General features: G+C 38.3%; 1 protein-coding gene across 3 annotated transcripts in view; it reads left to right on the top strand.

Annotated features, from left to right (window-relative positions):
* The first annotated feature begins 2070 nt into the window (after window positions 1-2070).
* Window positions 2071-24548, top strand: part of LOC150081710 (prolyl 4-hydroxylase subunit alpha-1-like) — a 230337-nt gene continuing 207859 nt past the window's right edge. The window contains exon 1 of one of the 3 annotated variants that reach the window (XM_090379579.1): window positions 2071-2289. The gene's annotated coding sequence lies outside the window, so the exon portion shown is untranslated. Of the gene's footprint in view, window positions 2290-2523; window positions 2629-3059; window positions 3126-24548 lie in introns of those variants that run through there. The other 2 variants (XM_090379578.1, XM_090379577.1) reach the window with 2 other exon arrangements.

Below are 24548 nucleotides of genomic sequence, written 5' to 3'. Positions count from 1 at the left end.
ACAACCCCGGGGGCTCACATCTGGTGAGTATGGGCTTGGCAAACCCAGGGTCCTGAGCTGGATATCATCATTCTTCCCTTTCTTGGTGATTCCTTTGTACTTCTCTCTCTCTCTCTCTCTCTCTCTCTCTCTCTCTCTCTCTCTCTCTCTCTCTCTCTCTCTCTCTAGGGGTAAGTCGGGATTTTTTTTTTTTTTTTTTTTTTGGCTGGTGCAGCATAAGCCTCAGGCTTCCTTGTACCATATGGCTAATAATAATAATAATAACAACACTACTTTCAGAGAGATAGATACGTACCTATATTTGCTTCAAGTGTGTGCACTCCTACGCATCACACTTTAACTTTGCACTTCAACAATTAACTAAATGTTGCAGTTTTCAGGTCTCAGCTTTCAGATCCATGGGTGGTCCAATCAAAATACTTCCTGCAGTGCGAATAAAATTTCCATATAACGACGGATTTCGAGAGAGACTGTGTACAAATTATTCGAAACTCTGGTCTTTAGCCAATAGAGCTTGCTGCTGCAGAATGCACGAATTAAGAGCTATAAGGATCAGGAGCAGATTAAGGTCAGTTGAGGCCCCCGGCGCAGAAGAAAATATTGGGCCCCTTAAAAAAAGAGAGGGAGAGACAGGGAAAATAAAAATACATGTTAACCATTTTTTTTATATAAATAAAAAATATTATGTACTATTAATGTTTTATCTCCAATAAAATTTAAATATAATATATGTATAATATAATTAATATAGCATAATAATAATCGCAAAGTTTTGAACTAATATGTTCAACTAATTTGTTGGGGTTTTGCGTGCGCCCTTCAGAAGTCGGGGCCCAGGGAGCGCGCCCGCCGTTAAATCTGCCTCTGATAAGGATTAACAATCCGCGATTTACTGTTCGTAATACATTTACAACCACCACTCTCACATGCTATACCGAGAAGTCGCACTGGTCATTGCTTTCTTGTGTTCATAGACAGTGAAAAAGATTAAGGTATATTCCAGACGCGGATAATACGCCGTGGTCAGAGAGAATTAGAAGAGAGTGATTTTCCTTTATTCTGGAAATGAATCTATTCTTTCGGAGAAATGAGTCATCCACACTTTCGGTAAATTGCACCTGTCTCTGCTTACAATGTAAACATGGTAGGCACAAGTGGACCCTATTTAGATCAGGGCTTTAAAAATTCCTATTACAGAGGCCCCTCTATTGTGAGGCCCGAAGCTAGAGCCTGATGCGCCTATTTATAAGTACGGCCCTGCAGTGCCTTCAAGAAATTCTTGAATAGGGTACTACAAATTTTTGAACCGGTCCTGGACGGGATTCGAACTCAGATCTTTTCTACCAGGTGTGGGAATAACAAAAAAAAAAAAATCAAATTATTAGTTTATGGTTACCCATAATTGAATATATTAACCGATATTTCTGTTGTAAACTGTGTAACACACGCAATTTACAACAGAAATTGATCTAAATCTTGATCTAAACCCTGATCTAAATGTTGTAAATTGCGTGTGTTACGCAATTTACAACATTTTGATCAGGGCTTTAAATATTTCCTATTACAGAGGCCCCTCTATTGTGAGACCCGAAGCTAGGCCTCACACTACAGATGTGTTACGCATAAATTGCGTGTGTTACGCAATTTATAGACACAAATGGTCGATTTGCATGTTTTGCTGGACGAAAAAAACCAAGTTTCTTGTGAGAAAAACCTTGCTATCTAATCCTGAGACCGACTAACTCAGCCACAGAATGAAAAATTCCATTAAAGTTTCTCGCGTCATCGACGGGATTTGAACCCTGGTCTTTTCCGCCCTGTTTGGGGAGTACGGTGACGATACCACTGTGTTACCCGCGCAGACGGTGTAACAGTGATTCTACCTTTCGTTACCCACGAGGGTAATCCGCTCCAATGCCGGATTAAGGCACTTGCTAGCAGGGCCCTTGCCCGCTGAGCCATTCTTTAAGGGGCTCCAAATTTTACAAATCATGAAAAAAAATACACTATATATATATATATCCTTAGTAAAGGGGGCACCAAAAATCTTTCTCCCAGAGACGCAAAAAATACTTCGGTCCGCCACTGATCCGCCCTCCCTTGAAATTAAACAACTATACCAAATAAACGGTCGATTCCTCCCCCAAGGTGGCGAGCTCTGCAACATTGTAGTTTCTCTACTTTAGATTGCTGCTCTTTCAGGTAGTGCAGTGGTTATAATTACCATTTCCCCACACAGACTGAAAATGGTTCGGGTTCTGAATCCAGTCAATGACGGGAAGAATATTTGTGAGTTTTTGACTCCGTGGCTGAGTTCGTCTGTCTCAGGCCAAAGTTGCAATTTTTTCAATTCTCATAATCCCGAGTTTTTTGTCCAGTAAAACAGACAAACCGGCCAGTAAAACAGGCAAATCTCTAATTGTTTTTAGTGGTGTACAATGAAGTTTATATAATTTAAGAAAGCTTTAGATAAATTATTGGAAGGAACGGGAAATTAATTTTTTTGCTTATTGCCAAATAAAAAATTAATCTTCCTTCATCCCTGCGAAAGCTGCGTAAAGCTTTGAGTAGTAAGATAATTACTCTGTGATCTTACTACTCTTTGGAGCTTTGCAAAACACCCTCTGGGTAAGCTGAACAGTTTCGGTTTTGTGGAATCCCGTTTTTTTTTTTTTTTTTTTAAATCCCTGTAATCTTAGTCGTCTCTAATTATTTTTAATAATTGTGTTGTGGACTGCATTGATCCACGTTGTTGCAGCAAGTCGATATTCATAAATAATATTGTACTGTATACCTCACAGAGTAGTAAGATATTACTACTCTGTTGTTTATCTAATGGTTAAACCCCTCCATGTAAGTATGAGTATTTATCATAACTCGCCAAGTGTTATTTTTATTTATCATAAAACGTTTTCAGCATACTTAGTGATTTTAAAAATTAATGAAATGTAGTCTGTAGAGTACGAGTAATTTTATGATTCTGAAACCAGCCGTTTCAATAAATAATATTAAGAAATAAAAATAAAAGCAGTGTCACTGCTTTTATTTTTATTCATTTCTCCTTGCGAATGGTGCCGCATGAGATTGCATGGTGGGGAAGTTAGCCATGTGGTTGTGTTCGTTAGGTACGTATAATAATTTCTAAAACTTTAAAGCACGTTATATTTGTATATATATATATATACGCACAGACAGACACACACATATATAGTGTTAGGCTTTTTGGTATCTCGATTGAATTCCATCCACTTTAAAAAAAATAAATAAACTTATAGGTGTGGTGAAATTTAGAAACACCTGTTAATAATAGTTGTCCGTCCGGCCTTGCCAAGGGTAGATTTATGACATTTAACTTGGGAAATCTGGCATTGTTTCGAATATTATTCAGATTTTTATGCGGTGGATACCCCCTCCTCTCCCCACCAACACACACCCTTTCCGTTAGGGCACAACTTCCCTTCATTGCGTACAAAACCAGGCTCCTCTAGATTCAGAACTGGTTTAGATTTTTTTTTTTTTTCTGGGTATTTCATGTAATTAATTTATAGTAATTACCACTTATCTGTAATCACTGTTAGTGAACTAAGAATAAATTTTTTAATTTATTTTTTAATTTGTCATGTTTAAAGAGATGCACAGAAGAAATTTTTTAGGTTTCTGTTTCATTCTTGAGTTGAGAGTTTGATACAGCTCTCTAAAGTTTCCTTTTGAGAGCTGTATCCCAAATTGGAACATAAATGCAAGGTGTGTTATTAAAAAAATAATTTTTAGCCTTTTCATTAAACTGGATTTTACATATTTCTCATTTTTAAAAACTTTTCATGTATGCATTTTTTTTAAAATTCATCTGTTATGCTTCTCCCTCCTCTTTTCAGTTTCCAGCTTTTCATCTGGCAGAGACATAGGGTCACACACACACACACACACACACACACACACTTTATATATATATATATATATATATAATCTTGAACACTACTTTTAATTCTATTTTTATTTAATTTTCAGTTGGTGACAATGCTGTGGTTACGCGCCTTTAATGCTATTGTAGGATTAAACAATTAAACATTTTATGTGCATTGATATATTAGGTCAAAGTCCCGATTGATTTTTGTTTTGTGAGTGGTGGTGAAATTCCTGCCCAAAACAATAAAAATTTTCACCACCACTTGCAAAACAAAAATCAATCGGGACTTTCACCTAATATATATCTAACATATTGGAATCCACACCTAAAACATAATAGAAATTTCATAAAATTCTATGTAGTATTAAAAGTACTTAGGCAGGTTACAGCATATATTATTGCAAATGAAAGGAAAAGAAAAATACTTTCTCTTAGACCCTCTGTATCTTGATTAATTTGGCGATCTGGGTAAAATTTGAAAAGAAAACAATATGTTTATGATTGAATTTTTTTTCAAATTCTGCTCAGATTGCCAAATTTGATTAATCATCATTAGTAAAAGGAAAGGGACATTATTGTTCCTTTTTCTTTTTCCATTCCTTACTGTTATTACAATATCTGATGTGAAAGCATTTGTAATACTATACAGAATTTTATGTAATTTCTCATCTCCCCCACCACCAGACCTGAAGGCAGGTTTCATTAGAACCTCAAAACAGTATTTTGAGTGTAGATTGATATGGCAACATTTCAAAATACATTCATATGGTATAACAGTATACTTAGTTGTCATTTAATCTATGCATATTGTATATATTATCTATACATATAAAATATGTAAGAATATATATAATATACTATACATTTATATATAATATTATTCCGTATATGAAACCAAATAAAAATATATTTAAATAAATCAGTAAAAAGAACGATATGTAATAAAAACAAAAAAAAATCATGCCGACTGAAATAAGTGTGTCAAAAAATATCCTGTATAATGTGCTTCCTAAAAATATTTAATTTAAAAGGCCACTCTAAGATCACTAACTTAGTAAAACTATTTTAGTATTAGTAATGGGAAAATGATGCAGGGGAGCATGCTTATAATATTCCTTCTAATAATAATTTCTTGAAATTTATTCAAACTTCCCATTTCAGTGACACCAGATGTAAGTTTGGTCCAGCAATCAGTTCATGCTCTGAAAGCAAATATTTGTGCATCTGTCTTGCAACTTCTGTTTTCTAGTTTAAATTTATGTTGTCCCTAATGTTCAACTTTAAAGAAAGAGTAAGGATGCCATTCTTAGTTTCCAGATGCTGCAATTTACAGAATTAAGTCCTCCTTGGTTGGAGTATCCTTATGTTCCATTGGCTAATCTTTTTACTTTTCATTTCTTGCACTGGATCTACAACCTCCCTAAAATAGAGCTTCCAAACTTATATGCACTATTAAAAATGCTGTGCAAACCATTGTCTTATATATAGTACATATTGTTTAGGGTTAATCACCACTGGTGGTACCCCCTCAACTACACAATCAGTTCTTTTGTGTTGAATAAAATATCTTATAAAGGCATATCGTGTGATATGTGTTTTATATAGGGATATGTTGTTCATCTGGCTTCTTAGCCTAGTGGCCCGTGGAACACAACCAATCCCTAGTTACCATACCAGGTGTGAGAAGCCAGTCCAAGTAGTAGGATCAAGTTGTCTGGCTGGATGAACCCTGGCTTCCCCTGAATAATTCTGATCTTACCAGGGAGAGCCCTAAAAAAAAAAAAAAAAAAAAAAGTTTTTATTATATAGGAGAAGACAAAGAGGTGGATGGTAGGAAGACTCCACCAGGAATTAGAATTTAATGGGACAAAGGGGCTCTCCCATAGAGGAAAAGATTTGGAGAGGCGGAAATTGGGCTGTGCCCTGGGGGTAGGAGGGGGTTAAAGTCTTAGTGCCAGAGAGCTCTAAGTGGGCGGAGGGGGGGGCTGTTGGTTACCAACTTAGGCACTCATTCAGGTCTGATATCCTGTACTGCACTGCACTGCACTGGCCAGGCAGCTGAAACCACTGTCAGTATCTCATGCCACATTGCCAGGAAAAGAAGCAGTAAGCATCAGCAAGACAGTGGGGAGTGCTTACAAAATAGGTTGCGTATCCATTGTAGTTCTAATCAAGGGAGAGACACCAGTCTACCACAAGAACACAACATCCACTCCAGGCTTTTTTTTATTATTATCACAATGTGATATAAATGTTTGAATGGATTGAGTAAGTTCAATGCTGATAACATCCTTCCTCCTACTCAAATGCCAATAAATTTGCCTTTAGCCAGAGGATTAGCATTAGCAAGGGCACATGATGCAACAAAGCAAGCTAATATAGCTTCAGCCAAAAAAAAAAAAAAAAAAAAACACACCCCCATTCCCATTTCACCCATCCACTCGCTCCAAATGTTTGTCTAGTTCTTCCTTGAATCTGTTTATGCTATCAACTTCTACAACGACAGATGGAAGTTTGTTCCAGCAATCAACCACCCGCTAGCTAAAGGCAAACTTCCGCATATCTATCCAACAACTGTATTTCCTCAATTTGAAGGTATGACGTCTCAGGCGATTATTCTGAGCAAGAGGAAGAATCCCATCAGCATTGAGCATGCTCAAACCATTCAACGCTTTATACACCTCATAGGTGCCTAGTCTCCAGACACTGTAATTTGCAAAACTTAAGCCTTTCTTCATAAGAGTACACATTTGTTCCATTCACTAATCTTGTTGCCCTTCTCTGTACTCATTCCAGCAGCTCTACATCCTTCTTGAAATGAGGCCTCCAGACCTGTATACAAGGTGTTGTCTGACCATGCCTTATACCAGGGGATACTCACCTCCTTATCCCTGCTAGAAAAATTCCTGTATATCATTGACAAGACACCATGAGCTACTCTTGCAGACTGTCTGCACTGCTCAGAAAACTTCATATCTGCCTGCACAATTACTCCAGGTCCTTTTCACTCTACCTCTGTCAGTGTAGTACCACAGAGTTGATACGTTTCTCTGGGGTTGCTGTTTCCCATATGTAGTACTTTGCATTTGTCAATGTTAAACTTCATTAGCCACCTCTCAGCCCATCTGCTCAACCTTTCTAGATCTTGTTGCAGCAGCATAGCATCAGTAGTGTCCTTAACAACCCTGTCAACTTTTGTATCGTCTGCAAACTTGGACATTAAGCTTCATATAGCATTAGCATTAGTAGAGGCATTTGATGCAAGAAAGCAAGCTTATGCAGCATCAGCCAAAAAAAAAAAAAACCCACTTCCAATTCACCCCTCTGTTCGTTCCAAATACCTGTCCAGCTGAGCCTTAAACTTATTTAGGCTATCAACCTCCACCACAAGGGATGGAACTCTGTTCCACCAACCAACCACCCGCTGGCTAAAGACAAATTTCCTCACGTCTATCCTACATCTGTCTTTCCTCAATTTGAATTTATGCCCTCTCAGGTGATTTTTCTGAGCTAGAGGAAGAATCCCATCAGCATTGAGCATGCTTAAACCATTCAAGGCTTTATACACCTCTATCAGATCACCTCGCTGGTGCCTAGTCTCCAGACACTGTAATTTGCAAAACTTAAGCCTTTCTTCGTAAGAGCATACCTTTGTTCCATTCACTAATCTTGTTGCCCTTCTCTGTACTCGTTCCAGCAGCTCTACATCCTTCTTGAAATGAGGCCTCCAGACCTGTATACAGTACTCTAGGTGTGGCCTGACCATTGCCTTATACAAGGGAATAATCACCTCCTTATCCCTGCTAGAAAAATTCCTATATATCATTGACAATACACCATGAGCTACTCTTACAGCCCATCTGCACTGCTCAGAGAACTTCATATCTGCCTGCACAACCACCCCCAGGTCCCTTTCATTCTCTACCACTGTCAGTGTAGTACCACAGAGTTGATACGTTGCTCTGGGGTTGCTGTTTCCCCATGTGTAGTACTTTACATTTGTCAATGTTAAACTTCATTTGCCACCTCTCAGCCCATCTGCTCAACCTTTGCAGATCCTGTTGCAGCAGCATAGTGTCAGTAGTGTCCTTGACAACCCTGCCTACCTTTGTATCGTCTGCAAACTTCTACATTAAGCTTGATATACCATCATCAATATCATTTATGAATACAGAAAACAATAATGGACCCAACACTGAGCCCTGAGGGACTCCACTAATAACATTAGTCCACGATGAGCAGTGTCCATTGATTACCACTCTGTCTTCTCCCCCTCAGCCACCTCTTTATCCACAGCAGCAATTTGCCTCCAATGTCACACTGCTCCAATTTGTGCAGCAGTCTTCCATGTGCAACAGTATCAAAAGCCTTTCTAAGATCCAAGTATATAATATCAAAGTTATTCCCTGCATCCAGTTCCTTTGTGACCGCATCATAGTATCCAATCAAATTGGTCAGGCAAAACTTCCCCTTAGCAAAACCATGCTGTGTCCGAGCTATAACTGAAGTCTTGTCTAAATGATCCTGTAGTGCTTCTTTAACCAGTACCTCCATTAATTTTCCTGGAACAGAAGTTAAACTCACAGGTCTATAATTGCTTGTGTCAGCCTTTGATCCTCCTTTGTGAATTGGGGTCACATTTGCACATCTCCAGTCTGCGGGTACCTCCCCTGAGTCCAAGGAAGCTCTCATAATTATGGCTAAGGGTTTACTTACTTCCTCTGCTGCCTCCTTTAATATAACTGTATAGATCCCATCCACCCCATGTGCCTTTCTTGTGTTTTTCTTAAACAGTTTCTCCTCCACTTTACTCTCAGTTATTACAAGATTCTCTAGCTTACTGCTAGAGTTGAATACACCCCTGGCTTTCCCCTCGCTAAATAACTCCTCATGTGTGAATGTCGATGGAAAATATTCATTTAGTTTGTTAGCTACCTGAGCAGGATCATCAACAGTTGACCCATCGATATCAAGTGGACCAATCTGACTCATCCCCTTCCTTCTAGAGTTTACATAAGTAAAGAACTCTTTGCTGTTTTTCTTTGCATCCCTTGCCAAGGATTTCTCATAATCTGCCTTCGCCTGCCTAACCTCCTTTGTAACTTGGTTGCATATCAACTTGTATCTATCATAGGCTTCTGTGTCATGTGTTAATTTGTAAGTATCCCATGGATTTTTCTTCTCTGCCATATGCCTCATTAGTTCATCTGACATCCATTTTGGCCTAAACCTTGAACAATATTTCTTAGTTGGTATGTAAACCCTAGTAGCTTCCAAGATAAGTTCTTTGAATGCTTTCCATTTTGAATTTGCTGTTGGTAACATCATCAGTTGGTCCCACTGTATAGAATTTAAATACTGTCTCAGTCCATCGTAGTCGCCTTTACGGAAGCAATAACCCTTCCCTTTACCCCTAATGGTAGTTACCTCTTTGAGTAAATCCCACTTCAGCACACTGTGATCACTGCCACCTAGTGGTTCGTTTATCTGCAGATTCTTAATGCATGAAGAATCACTGCTGATAATCAATTCAAGAGTATTACTCCCTCTAGTTGCCTCCCGAACATGCTGATGTAGAAAACCTCTTTGAGTAGATCCCACTTCAGCACACTGCGATCACTGCCACCTAGTGGTTCCTTTATCTGCAGATTCTTAATGCATGAAGAGTCACTGCTGATAATCAAATCAAGAGTATTCCTCCGTCTAGTTGCCTCCCGAACATGCTGATGTAGAAAACAATCAACCAATAAATCCACAAAAGCCTTGCTAGTGTGTGAGTGACCAGCCCCCAAACTCCAGTCAATATCTGGGAAATTAAAATCTCCCATTATAAGACTCTCTGATTTACTGGCCCACTCTATTTCCCTGTACAGTTTCTTATTATACTCATCAGAGTCATTAGGCCTATAGCACACTCCTACTCTCAATTTTGATCTCCCAATGCTTATGTCACACCAAACTGACTCGACACTGCACTGTCCTGCGATGTCCACTGGCTTCACTTCCTTGGATTTTATGTATTTCTTAACTAATAGCATAACCCCCTCCTCCGTTCCCATCCAGTCTATCCTTTCTGTAGACGTACTCCCCAAATTCCAGTTCTGCATTCCTTATATCTGTGTGACACCAAGTCTCTGATATCCCAACAATATCTGCCTTTGATGTTTTGAGCAATACCTCAAATTCATCAAATTTATTTACTAAACTCCTAGCATTGGTGTACACGCTAGTATACATGCACCTATTTCTAGTCTTAGCTACCCTAACACAACCCATGTGTTTACTTGTACCGCAATGACTCCCAGCAGTCTCTGAAATATCCTGAATCTTGTTTTTCAGGCTTCTGCTCATTCCAGTAGAAGCAGTGCAAGAATCTCTTTCACCTCTGCCAGTGGCTACTGTTAATGGATGTCAGAGATGTGGTGTCACACAGATATAAGCGGTGCAGAATTGGAATTTGGGTAGTACAATGTGTACAGGAAGGGAGGATGGGGTTATGCCATCAGTTAAGAAACACAAAATTTAAGTAAGTGCAGCCAGTTGATGTTGATGGTCAATGCAATGTTGAGTCAGTTTGGCACGACATAAGCACTGGGAAAGCCAAAACGAGAGTAGGAGTTGTTATAGTCCTAATGATTCTGAAAAGCCCAATGAACAACTGTACAGAGAAATAGAGCAGTCCAGTAAATCAGAATGGGGGATTTTAACTTCCCAGATATTGACTGGAACTTGTGGGTTGGTCACTCGCACATCAGCAAGATTTTTGTGGATTTACTGGATGATTGTTTTCTACAACAACACGCTAGAGAGAGAGAGAGTAGTACTCTTGATCTGGTTATCAGCAATGATTATTCATGCATTAAGAATTTGGAGATAAAGGAACCACTAGGTGGTAGTGATCACAGTGTACTGATGTGGGATTTACTTAAATATGTAACTACTATCGGGAGTGAAGGAAAGGGTTTTTCTTTCGTAGAGGTGATTACAGTGGACTCAAACAGATTTTAAATTCTATACAGTAGAACCAACTGATGATGTTACCAACAGTAAATTCTAAATGGGAAGCATTCAAGGAAGTAATTGTGGAATCTAGGCTTTTCATACCAGTTAAGAAATACTGTTCAAGGTTTAGGCCTAAATGGATGTCAGATGAACTGATGAGACTCATGGCAGAGAAATAAAATGCATGGGATGCATATAAATTATCAGACAACAGCCTGTAGTATATATGAGCTAGCCTGTAATCAAGTCACAAAGGAAGTTAGGCAAGCGAAGGTAGATTGCGAGAAATCTTTGGCAAAGGATGCAAAGAAAAACAGCATGGACTTCTTTACTGATATAAACTTTAAAAGGAAGGGGATAAATCAGATTGGTCCACTTGATATTGAGTGTTGATGATCCTGCTCAGAGAGCTGACAATCTGAATGAGTATTTTGCATCTACATTCACACATGAGGAGTTATTAAGGGATCAGAATGCCAAAAGTTTATCAAACTGTAACAGGGTGCTTAATGATTTTCTAATAACTGAGAGCAAAGTGGAGGAGAAATGTTGAAATTAAACATAAGAAAGGCACCTGGGGTGGATGGGATATATCCAGTTATATTGAATGAGGTGGCAAAGATAGTAAGCAAACCCTTATCCATAATTACGAGAGCATCCTTGGATTCAGGGGAACTCCCCACGGACTGGAGATGTGCAAATCTATTGCCAATTCACAAAGGGTGATTTAAGGGTGGGACGAGTAAATACAGACCAGTTTAACTTCTGTTCTAGGGAAAATAATGGAGTTACTGGTTAAAGATGCATTGCAGGATCATCTAGACAAGACTGCTGGGTTTGTTAAGGGAAAGTCTTGTGTGACAAATTTGATTGTATACTATGGTGTTGGTTACAAAGGAAGTGGATGCAAAAAATAATTTTGATATCATATACAGTTATCTCCAATTTGCCTGGGGGTTATGTTCCACAAAAACACAGTGCAGTCCAAATCCGAGCAATGTGAAACAGTTTATATGACATAATGTGTGTTCCATGGACCCTCATCATGTCATATAAACTATGTGTGCATAAAACTAATCTTGCTAATACTTACCTCTAGATATTTAATCTAAATTCATTGCTTCTTCGTCTCTGTTTTCCTGTGGATAAGCTTGCAACAGTATCTGCCACTTTTTGAAAAAAATTAGTTAAAATTGTTTGCTTAGAAGTTTACAGTTTTTTTTTTTTTTCCTATAAATTTCTCTATAAAGAACTAAAGCTAAAGTTCTGCAACAATTTAAACGCCTCTCCAAATTAGGATCCATATCCAGAGCATCTTGGCTAAGTTGATTTGCTAGTCATGACAACTCAGCTAGTCTCAGCAGTCCAATTTTTGTGTGCATCTTTGTTTTTATCATTTTTGTTACCTTTTCACATTGCAAAAAAATATTGTCCACTGATAATTGTTCTCGATGAGATGCTATATGATATCTGCTCATTCCTATTCTTTAAATCTCTCTCCTTTAATAATTTTGCCAATTCTCACAATCTCTACTGCCTCTGGCATTACGATCGTGGCTTCTTTAGTGGAGCTTTGTGGCCACAGATTTTTCCACACTGCCTTCATTGTTGAGTTCTTAACTTCACCCCACACAAATTCAATATTTTTTACAGCATCAAGAATGTTATAACTCCACCAATAATTGAAAGACTGCCCATTCCATCAGTAGCTTCTACCAATTGTAAAAAAGATCTTCTTAGGTAATAAAGTTTAAAGGAAGCTATAACATTTTGGTCCATTGGCTGAATTAATTAACTTGTATTTGCCATTTGGATGCAGATCAGACAAATGTGCAGGATGACTGGGCACATTGTCAAGAATGAGCAAGATTTTGAATTCTATGTTCTTCTTCAGGCAATATCTTTTTGTTTTGATGCAAAAGCAATTTAAAAGCATCCTCGAAGATTTTAGCTGTCACAGGCTTTTTTGCTCGATTTCCAGTGAACTGGTAAGGAGCTTTTTGATATTCCTTTAAAATCACAAGGATTTTCTGATGTATAAATTAGAAGTGGTTTACACTTAAAGTCATCCTCTGAATTGCAATATAACAAAAGTGTTAACCTATCTTTTGCAGCTTTGAAACCTGGGGTGGTTTTCTCTTTTGAAATGAATGTTCGGCTTGGCATACACTTCCAAAATAAGCTAGACTTATCAGCAATAAACACTTGACTTGCTAGATAGCTCTCAGTTGCAATACCATCATTTAAAGTTTTCAGATACAAAGAAACAGCTTCAGTATCTGCACTGGCTGCTTTGCCTATTAATATTGTTAGATTGTGAAGACTTTGACATTTTTTAAAATTTTCAAACCAACCCTTACTGGCCTGAAAGACATCTGCATTGGATGGACTGGCTTTTTCTTCTTGTAAGTGATTAAAAATTGCAGAGCTTTGTCACAAATAATATCTGAACTAAGGGCATTCTCTTTTGATTAAGATCTATCCGGAAAGAAAGTAATTTTTCAGCTTTTCTATTAACGGATTTCTCACTTTTGTAGTGCTTTTTGCAGCTTTATGTGGAAAAGATAACTGAACTTTTAATTTTCTCAGCATTTTCCCTAATTCGTCGAATGATAGATTCATTTATGCTGTATTTTTTGGCCAATGTTGCAACCTTTTTTGCTATTTTCTAACTCCTTAATGATTTTTAATTTTTCCTCTAAATTTAAAATTTTGTGTTGTAGCTTTCTTCATTTTAGGCACTAATTAAACACACTTTATAAAGACAAGAAATATTAAATCAGCAAAAACAATGCTTACCGATTAAACACTACCTTGCAAGAAAAAAAGGATGCTGTCTGAACAGCTAACATAGAATAACTGATGAAGGGGTTTCCTGAATGGGGAAGTTGTTTAAAAAATAACCGAACAAACACACCACTGTTTATTGCTATGTTTGGTTATAAGAATCAGTTTTGAAAGCCTTTGTAATATTTTTCTAAAGCACATTTCTGGAGGTCACGACCATAAAACAATCAAAACAATTTGCACTTTCCAGTTTATTGGGCTTTTCTGTTAGTGCAATCTAATTATAAATGGGTAACAAACTCGATCTTATTGCATTTGCAATAATACTAAAAGCCAGAATTTGTGGAATTTTACATTGTTATGGTGAAATGTTTCTCCTTCAGTGAAATCTTCAATCATGTAAAAAACATGAATTTTCAAAATCTACTCTTCATTCCTAATTTTTGAACTTTGTAAACTAAAGTTGTGCAGGTAGTAAAACTTGCCGTGCAATCTAAAATTTTGGTACTAAACACCTGACTGCTCACATCGAGGGATGACTGTACTAGGATTTCAGAAAAGCTTTTGACACTGTTGCACATGTAAGACTACTGTACAAATTAGAGCAGTGTGGTATTAAGGGCAAGTTGCTACAATGGATAAAAGGGTGTTTGAATGGGAGATAAAAGGGTGTTTGAATGTGTTAATCAATGGACACTGCTCTTTATGGACTATGTTATTAGGGGATTCCCCCAGGGTTTGGTGTTGGGCTCACTGTTGTTTTGTATATTTATCAATAATATTCATGAAGATATATCAGGCTTAATGCAAAGTTTGCAGATGATACAAATGTTGGCAGGGTTGTTAATGACAGTAACGGCAGTGTGCTACTGCAACAGGATTTGACAAATGCAAAGTATTGCATATGGGTAGAAGTAATCCCAGAGTAACGTACCAACTCTGTGGTACTAAACTTAGAGTGGTAGAAAATGAAAAAGATATGGGAGTAATTGTACAGTCAGATATGAAGTTTTCTGAGAAGTGCAGCAGGTCATGGGGTATTGTCAATGATATACAGGAATTTTGCTAGTAGGGAAAAGATGTTATCCTTTTGTGTCAGGCCATGCCTTGAGTACTGCATACAGGTCTGGAGGCCTCATTTTAGGAAGAATGTATAGTTGCTTGAGGGATTACAGAGAAGGGCAACAAGATTGGTGAGGGGAACGAAGGGGTGGTCTTACCAAGAAAGGCTTAAGTTCTGCAAATTGCAGCATCTGGAGACTAGACACCTGTGAGGTGATCTGATTATTGAGGTGCACAATTTTAGAATAGATGTGCGGAAATTTGTCTTTAGCCAGTGGGTTGTTGATTGCTGGAACAAACTTTCATCTGTTGTTGCGGAAGTTCATAGCTTAAATAAATTCAAGGAGGAACTGAACAAATATTTAGAGGGAATGGATGTGTGAAATTTTTTTTTTTTTTTTGGCTGATGCTACATAAGCTTTATTTCTTATATCATATGCCTCTACTGATGCTAATGTGATTATAGATGCAAAATACATATTCAGTTTGTCAGTAACCTCTAGTCCAGTGGTTTTCAACCGTGGTGCTGCAGTATCCTAGTGTGCTGCAGCAACGTTCCAGGCATGCCACATAATGTGGGTTTAAATTACTTAGACTTATTTTTTTTTAAATTTATATATTTATTTCATTATAAAAAAATGACGTTATCTTCCTTTGTAAGTTAAGATTTTATGTGCTTAACACTATAAAACTAACAAGAGGGGAAAAACTATAAACAATTGAAAAAGAAATGAGAGTATGTCTCTCCAATATTCCACCTAATATCAAAGAGATCCCTGAATCACACCAGGCACAAATATTTCATTGAAAACTTACATAAACCGAGTGTTTAAGTACCTTCCATTTTACCATATATTTTTAATTTTGTGGTGATCTATAATTGATTTTTATTTAGTACCTCTATATAAAGATTATTATACTTATAAATTATAAGTATATATAATTTTTATTATGAATTTTTATTTTGTTTTATAATTATATTATTATAATAACTATCACATAACATACTTTTTTAATATTATACACTGTGCTGCCACTTTATTAGGTACACCCCTGCTGTGCACACAGATGGTTTGTCTCACAACATTTCAAGTCACACGACCACAGTTGTGGATATAAATGCAGCAGAACAACCTTTCTAGTATCTAATGATATTAAGAGTAGGAGACTGGCCGAATTACTTAACAAGTACTGGTCACTGTTGAAAAAAAAGCCATGAATTAGGGTTGAATTTGAAAGTGTCTGCAATTCTGCCCAGACACGATAGGAGGGAGTATATGATGAGAGCCCTGTCGATCAATTCGGCCCTGGAAAGATTGTGCAAGGCTCAAAGGGTAGAATTTTTTTCAGCTTGGTCTGTACTTGTTAACAGGAGAGACTGCTTCTACAGGGATGGGATACACTTAAATAGAAAGGGTGCAAGAATGTTTGCTGATGCTATCGAGGCAGTGTCAGTTGGGTTGGAAAACTGCAAGATTGGGGGGATACAAGGACTAATAGATTAACAGTAGCTACTGGCAGAGGTGAAAGTGATTCTTGCACTGCTTCTATTTGAATGAGCCGCAGCCTGGAAAATAAGATGCAGGATATTTCAGAGACTGCTGGGAATCATTGGGGTACAAGTAAACACATGGGTTGTGTTAGGGTAGCTAAGAAAAAAGAACAGGTGCATGTACACTTGCGTGTACACCAATGCTAGGAGTTTAGTAAATAAATTTGATGAATTTGAGGTATTGCTCAAAACATCAAAGGCAGATATTGTTGGGATATCAGAGACTTGGTGTCACACAGATATAAGGAATGCAGAACTGGAATTTGGGGAGTACAACGTCTACAAGAAGGATAGACAGGATAGGTAGGGAGGAGGGGTTATGCTGTTAGTTAAGAAACACACAAAATCCAAGGAAGTGAAGCTAGTCGACATCGCTGGACAGTGCAGTGTCGAGTCAGTTTGGTGTGACATAAGCATTGGGAGATCAAAATTGAGAGTAGGAGTGTGCTATACGCCTAATGACTCTGATGAGTATAATAAGAAACTGTACAGGGAAATAGAGTGGGCCAGTAAATCAGAGAGTCTTATAATGGGGGATTTTAATTTCCCAGATATTGACTGGAATTTGGGGGCTGGTCACTCACACACTAGCAAGGCTTTTGTGGATTTATTGGATGATTGTTTTCTACATCAGCATGTTCGGGAGGCAACTAGAAGGAGTAATACTCTTGATTTGATTATCAGCAGTGATTCTTCATGCATTAAGAATCTGCAGATAAATGAACCATTAGGTGGCAGTGATCACAATGTGCTGAAGTGGGATTTACTCAAAGACGTAACTACATTAGGGGTAAAGGGAAGGGTTATTGCTACCATGGACTGAGACAGTATTTAAATTCTATACAGTGGGACCAACTGATAATGTTACCAACAGCAAATTCAAAATGGGAAGCATTCAAAGAACTTATCCTGGAAGCTACTAGGCTTTACATACCAACTAAGAAATATTGTTCAAGGTTTAGGCCTAAGTGGATGTCAGATGAACTAATGAGACATATGGCTGGGAAGAAAAATGCATGGGATACATACAAATTAACACGTGACACAGAGGCCTATGATAGATAGGTTGATCTGTAACCAAGTTACAAAGGAGATTAGGCAGGCAAAGGCAGATTATGAGAAATCCTTGGCAAAGGATGCAAAGAAAAACAGCAAAGAGTTCTTTACTTATGTAAATTCTAGAAGGAAGGGGATGAATCAGATTAGTCCACTTGATATCGATGAGTCAACTGTTGATGATCCTGCTCAGGTAGCTAACAAACTAAATGAATATTTTGCATCGACATTCACACAGTTATTCAGCGAGGGGAATGCCATAGGTATTCAACTCTGGCAGTAAGCTAGAGAATCTTGTAATAACTGAGAGTAAAGTGGAGGAGAAATTGTTGAAGATAAATACAAGAAAGGCACCTGGGGTGGATGGGATCTATCCAGTTATATTAAAGAAGGCAGCAAAGGAAGTAAGCAAACCCTTAGCCATAATTATGAGAGCTTCCTTGGACTCAGGGGATGTACCCATGGACTGGAGATGTGCAAATGTGACCCCAATTCACAAAGGAGGATCAAAGGGCAACACAAGTAATTATAGACCTGTTAGTTTAACTTCTGTTCCTGGAAAATTAGTGGAGGCACTGGTTAAAGAAGCACTGCAGGATCATCTAGACAAGACTTCAGTTATAGCTCAGACACAGCATGGTTTTGTTAAGGGGAAGTCTTGCTTGACCAATTTGATTGGATACCATGATGCAGTCACAAAAGAACTGGATGCAGAGAATAACTTTGATATTATATACTTGGATCTTAGAAAGGCTTTTGATACTGTTGCACATGGAAGACTGAGGCGCCTCCGTAGCCAGGTGGGGAGGAGCAGCAGTGCGTAGCACACGCTTCTTGATTAGAACGGGGTTCGATCCCGTCATCACCAAATACGGAGGATGCGGAAAGGTCAGGGAATGACCACCGCATATCCCGGAGCAATATGGCCTTAGTTGCTAATGCTCCTAAAAACCAAATAACAAACAAACAAACAAGGGAGACTGCTGCACAAATTGGAGCAGTGTGGCATTGGAGGCAAATTGCTGCTATGGATAAAGGGGTGGTTGAGGGGGAGAAGACAAAGTGGTAATCAATGGACACTGCTCATCGTGGACTAATGTTATTAGTGGAATCCCTCAGGATTCAGTATTGGGTCCATTATTGTTTTCTGTATTTATAAATGATATTGATGATGGTATATCAAGCTTAATGTCCAAGTTTGCAGACAATACGAAGGGTTGTCAGGGACACTACTGACACTATGCTACTGCAACAGGATCTGGAAAGGTTGAGCAGATGGGCTGAGAGGTGGCAAATGAAGTTTAACATTGACAAATGTAAAGTACTACATATGGGAAACAGCAACCCCAGAGCAACATATCAACTCTGTGGTACTACACTGACAGTGGTAGAGAATGAAAAGGACCTGGGGGTGGTTGTGCAGGCAGATAGGAAGTTTTGTGAGCAGTGCAGACGGGCTGCAAGAGTAGCTCATGGTGTATTGTCGATGATATATAGGAATTTTTCTAGCAGGGATAAGGAGGTGATTATTTCCTTGTATAAGGCAATGGTCAGGCCACACCTAGAGTACTGTATACCGGTCTGGAGGCCTCATTTCAAGAAGAATGTAGAGATGCTGGAACGAGTACAGAGAAGGGCAACAAGATTAGTGAATGGAACAAAGGAGTGCTCTTACGAAGAAAGGCTTAAGTTTTGCAAATTACAGTGTCTGGAGACTAGGTACCAGGGAGGTGATCTGATAGAGGTGTATAAAGCCTTGAATGGTTTGAGTATGCTCAATGCTGATGGGATTCTTCCTCTTGCTCAGAATAATCACCTGAGAGGGCATAAATTCAAATTGAGGAAAGACAGATATAGGATAGATGTGAGGAAATTTGTCTTTAACCAGCGGATGGTTGGTTGGTGGAACAGACTTCCATTCCTTGAAGTGGAGGTTGATAGCCTGAATAAGTTTAAGGCTCAGCTGGACAGGTATTTCGAACGAACAGAGGGGTGAAGTGGAAGTGGTTATTTTTTATTTATTTATTTATTTTATTTTTTATTTTTTTTTGGCTGATGCTGCATAAGCTTGCTTTCTTGCATCAAATGCCAATGCTAATGCTAGTATCAGTTAAGCGTACAAACCATAGCAAGAATGGGGAAAAGGAGTAATATAATAGACTTCGAACTTCTCATGGTAGTAGGTGCAAGATGTGCTGGACAAATCATCTCTGAAACGGCAGGTCTCCAGAACTTTTCATGCACCTAATTTTCAAGGGTGTATTGAGAATGGTGCAATGAACAGAAAACATTCTCTCAGCGGCACTCCTGTGGAAGAAAATCATTGTTGATGAGAGAGGTCAGAGGAGGATAGCTAGAATTGTGTAAGCAAACAGACAGGCCACAATGTCGCACATCACGTCAGAATATAGCCTTGGTGTGCAGAACAAAATATCGCAACGGACCACTAGTTCCACTTTGTTGCGAATGGGCTACAACAGCCAATGGCCACATCACGCATCTTTGTTATCAATGAAGAACAAGAGAGCATGCCTCCTGTGGGCACAGTAACACTAGCACTGGACTATTGAGGATTGGAAAAGAGTTGCTTGGTCTGACGAGTCAAAGTTCCTGGTGCATCATGTTGATGTAAGGCTTAGAATTTGGTGAAAACAACATAAATCCATAATCACATCATGTCTGATGACTGCTGTGCAAGATGGTGGGTGCAGTGTTATGGTGCGGGGAATCTTTTCTTGGCACACATTGGGTCCATTGATACCCATAGATTTACGTCTGAATGCCACATCATACCTAAACATTGCTACTGACCAAGTGCATCCGTTCATGTTGACAGTTTATCCTCAGTCAGATAGTTACTTCCTGCAGGATAATGTGGCGGTGCACAAAGCCCGAATCACTATGGAATGGTTCCAGTAACATGAACAATGACTTTTCTTTTTGCTGCAGTGGCCCCCCCTCAGTCTTCAGATCTCAATCCTATTGAACATCTCTGGATGAGCTGGTCAGGGCTGTTCGCTGCAGGCCTACACCTCCATCGAATATCAAGGAGCTATGTGACACACTCACATCTGCATGGTACTCCATTCGTGCACAACGTTTTCAGAATTTTGTTCAATCCATGCCTAGATGAATTCAGACTGTTTTGAAGGCTAAAGGAGGCTCAACACGCTACTAGGTAGATGTATCTAATAAAGTGGCAGCACAGTGTGTGTACACATGCTCAGTAGAAACCCCATTAATCCAGACCCCGATGATCCGGACTGGATTTTCAGTCGGGAAAAATTCTAACTATCGAAAAAAAATATTTCTGTTCACTGACATTTTGGAGGGGATTTAAAATTTTAAACAGTAAAAAAGATAAGCAATCAATAACAAAGAACACTGCACGCACAAATTGCAACAAACACAATACGCACAAGTGAGAACGAAGTAACAAGTTATGAAACTTAAAAAACAGTTATGAAGTGAACATTCTGAAAATTTATGTTTTTCATACGATTGAAGATTTCATGGAAGGGGAAACACATTTCACCATAATAACGTAAAAACGCAGTTTGTCGGTATTATCGCAAATTCAATAAGATCGTGTTTATTATCTGTTTATAATAGATTGGACTAACAGAAAATCCTAATAAACAAGGGACTGCTAATCTTTATTGTTTTATGGTTGTGACCTCCAGAAATCCGACCAGACCACATGGTATGATCGGAGACAATCATAGGGTAATCTTGAGTGCTGGCCTATTCAGTTGACAGCTGCAGCTAGCATTGTCCACGCATCCTCGGTTCTTTAGTGAGTTTTTACTTGTGTTTTTATTTATTTTATTTTTTTGTGGTTTTGGGTTAACAGAAGATGGCAACAAAAAGATAGATTGTTCCGTGTCAATGGAACAAAAACTGAACGTGCTTTTTCACATTGTTAAGGGGGAAAGTTTAAAAAAGATCGCTCTCTATATAGGGGTGGCAAAACAAACTGTTTCTGATTGGAAAAAAAACAGGAAAAACAGGAAATTAAACTTTTGTGCAAAAATGATGGCCAAAGACTGCTTAGGAAATAGAGCTACCATTAAGCAGGCAAAAAATGACAATTTGGATGAGGCCTTATACATTTGGTTTTGTCAAGAACGAGAGCAAGGGGTTCCTCTTTCAGACCCAATCCTTCAATCAAGAGCTCTTAGCCTTAACGAAAAGTTAGGTGACCCATCTTTTACTGGGTCACCTAACCTAACTTCCACCTTGATAATCACCCCAAACTTGGGGTGATTATCAAGGTGGAAGGAGCATCATGGAATCCGACAGCTCGGAATTACAGGTGAAAGTGTTTCTGGTGATTGTGTTGCAAGCAAAGAATTTAAAGTACAGTTTGTCAAGTTTATTAGTGAAGAAAATATAGTTCCATCCCAAATTTTTAATGCTGATGGGACTGGTTTATTTTTTAAAATGTTACCCAAAAATACACTTCCCTCAAAACTTTATTCTTTAGCTAAAGAACATAAATCAAGTAAGGAAAGAGTGACATTGCTTTTGTGCAGTAATGCATCCGGGAATTTAAAGTTATCACTGTTAGTCATAGGAAAATCTGCTAAGCCCCCATGCTCTTAAAAATGTGTGAACTGAAATGCCCTTCCAGCTAAGTACATGTCATAAAAATCAGCTTGGATGAGCTTAGCTCTTTTTAAAGATTGGTTTATCATCTCGTTTGTTCCCTTAGTAAAAAAATATTTAAGGGCTCAAGGACTGGAAGATAAAGCAGTTTGATTCATTGATAACACTCCAACCCACCCAGCAGAACAACAACTGAGATCTGGCAACATCTTTGTAAAATTTTTGCCACCCAACATTACTGCAATATTACAGCCTATGAATCAAGGAGTTATAGAGGCTGTGAAGCGACGGTACAGAAAGAAGTTGATAATTTCACTGTTAGAACAACAAGAGGCATTTGAAGAAAAATCGAACTTTATGAAAATTCTTAAAAATGTCAACATAAAGACAGTCATTTATTTTTTTTGCTGAAGCTTGGGACAAAACTGACAAGACTACCCTTATCAAATGCTGGAAAAAACTTTGGCCTGATGTTCCAATGGAATGATCTGAGGAGGAAATGGATATTTCTTCGGATTCTGATGCTGATAAGGATGATAATGATTTTGTTCAGTTATTTCAACATCTAGGTGGTTGTTCAGACATAACAAATGAAGACAATTGCCCCATGTCTAAGGTGTGATAATGATCTAGGACATCAGATCCTCACTGAGGAAGACGTCATGCAAGCATGCTCATCATCATCATTGCAAGCTAATGAAGACGACAATTCTGATGATGAAGTGTGTGAGGAAAAAATTGGTGCAAGTCACACTGAAGCAACTGGAATGCTGGAGAAGGTGCTGATTTATTTCAAGAGACAGGATGACACATCAACTGGTGAGCATCTGACCTTGAAGCAGTTGCAAGATCATGCAGCCCGAAAGCGAGTTTCAAAATTAAAGCAAAAAAAAAACATTGAGGACTATTTCAAGTGAACTTCTCGAAAATAGTTATTTGTTTTGTGTTGTAATATTTTTGTGTTTAATTTTATGTAATATAATGTTCTACATTAAAACTTTATTGCTTTGTACAGTGTTTTGTTTACTTACTTTTACTTTTTATAATTTTTACTTTAAAATATTGTTTTATTAATTTAATTTAATATAAAATTAAATTTATTTAATTTTGTTATTTAGTAACTTTAAATAAAATTGATACGTGAAAAGATAGCTTCCAGTTAATTCAGACTTTTACTAATCCGGACCGAGTGTGGTCCCGTTTAGTCCGGATTAATGGGGTTCTTCTGTGTGTGTGTGTGTGTGTGTGAGAGAGAGAGAGAGAGAGAGAGAGAGAGAGAGAGAGAGAGAGAATCAGATCTAACTGGGACAAAATTCAGTAGGGGTGTCACAAAATAAATTATTTAAGGGTGCCATTATTAAAAAAAGGTCGAAAACCACTGCTCTAGTGTGTACAGAATCATCAATAGCTAAACCATTCATAAACGAATGACCAAAGTGGTTCATCCCTTTCCTTCTGTTGTTAATGTAAACGAATTCTATCCTACTTTTCTTTGCTTTCTTAGCCAAAGACTTCTTGTAACCTGCCTTAGCATGTCTGTCTTCCTTAGTAACTTGATTGTTGTCTAGTTTATACTTACTATAAGCATCTGTGTTTCCTGATAATTTATAATCAACCATGTAGTTTTCTTCTCTGCCTCTACTCTCATATGACATCCAGATTAACTGATAATTCTACCTCATTCTTTATCATGATTTTGGGCCCCATTTCAGGTTTTAGGTCTAAACTTTGAATAATATCCCATTGCTGATATAAAAAGCTGAAAAAAAAGCCTTTGCTGGTATATGTGAGATCAATTAAATTGCAATAAAATGGAGCTTGTGCCCCATACTAGAGCAGCAAAGCAACAGGCACAAAGTAACAGGAGTGCTGTGGCTCAGGGGGATAACCGAAGGAGGCAGTTCTCCTACAAATCATGGCCTAACGATATGTGCAACTTGCCCGATGTTTGCTGATCTTCTAGAACAGGACATGATACAGCCAAGAGGGGTATCTTTGTGTGAGTTCGGTGCAGAGAGTGTGAAGATCTGTGCCAACTCGGCATTCTCATGAGCATTTATCAGAGTTTGAAGAGTAGGGTAGATGCCCTTGAAGGAATTAAAATGGAGGCCAATCAAGCTCTCAGTTGCCAAACTCAATGCCAGAGCTCACACCTGTACATCAGGCAAAACAGTGCCAATCCCCAAAGCAGAATGCACTGGTCACACAGGAGGAGGTTATTGTCAGTAACTCTATTGTTGGGGAAACTGAAAATATATTGTGCAAGAAGGATAGGTGGAATTTAACCATGGTATGTATGCCAGGGACAAAAGTAGATTATGTTGTAGAGCAGATAACATCTTTTAAGGGCACAAAAGTTGATATTGTTGTACACATTGGCACTAATGATATTGAGTACGACATCAGAGGACTTAGCCAGTACAGGGCAGTGTTGGGAAAAAGTCACTAGTTAGGTTTGAATATGAAAGTTTCTGTAATTCTGTCCAGACACTATTGGAGGGGGTACGTGTTGAGAGCCTCATCAATCAGTTCGGCCCAGGAGAGAATGTATAAGTATCATCGGGTTGAATTTTT

Source organism: Mastigoproctus giganteus, chromosome 8 (genome assembly GCF_048544385.1).
Source record: "Mastigoproctus giganteus isolate SK-2022 chromosome 8, ASM4854438v1, whole genome shotgun sequence".
NCBI lineage: Eukaryota > Metazoa > Arthropoda > Arachnida > Uropygi > Thelyphonidae > Mastigoproctus > Mastigoproctus giganteus.
The sequence above is the reverse complement of the archived record's forward strand: the minus strand, read 5'-3'. Positions and strand labels throughout refer to the sequence as shown.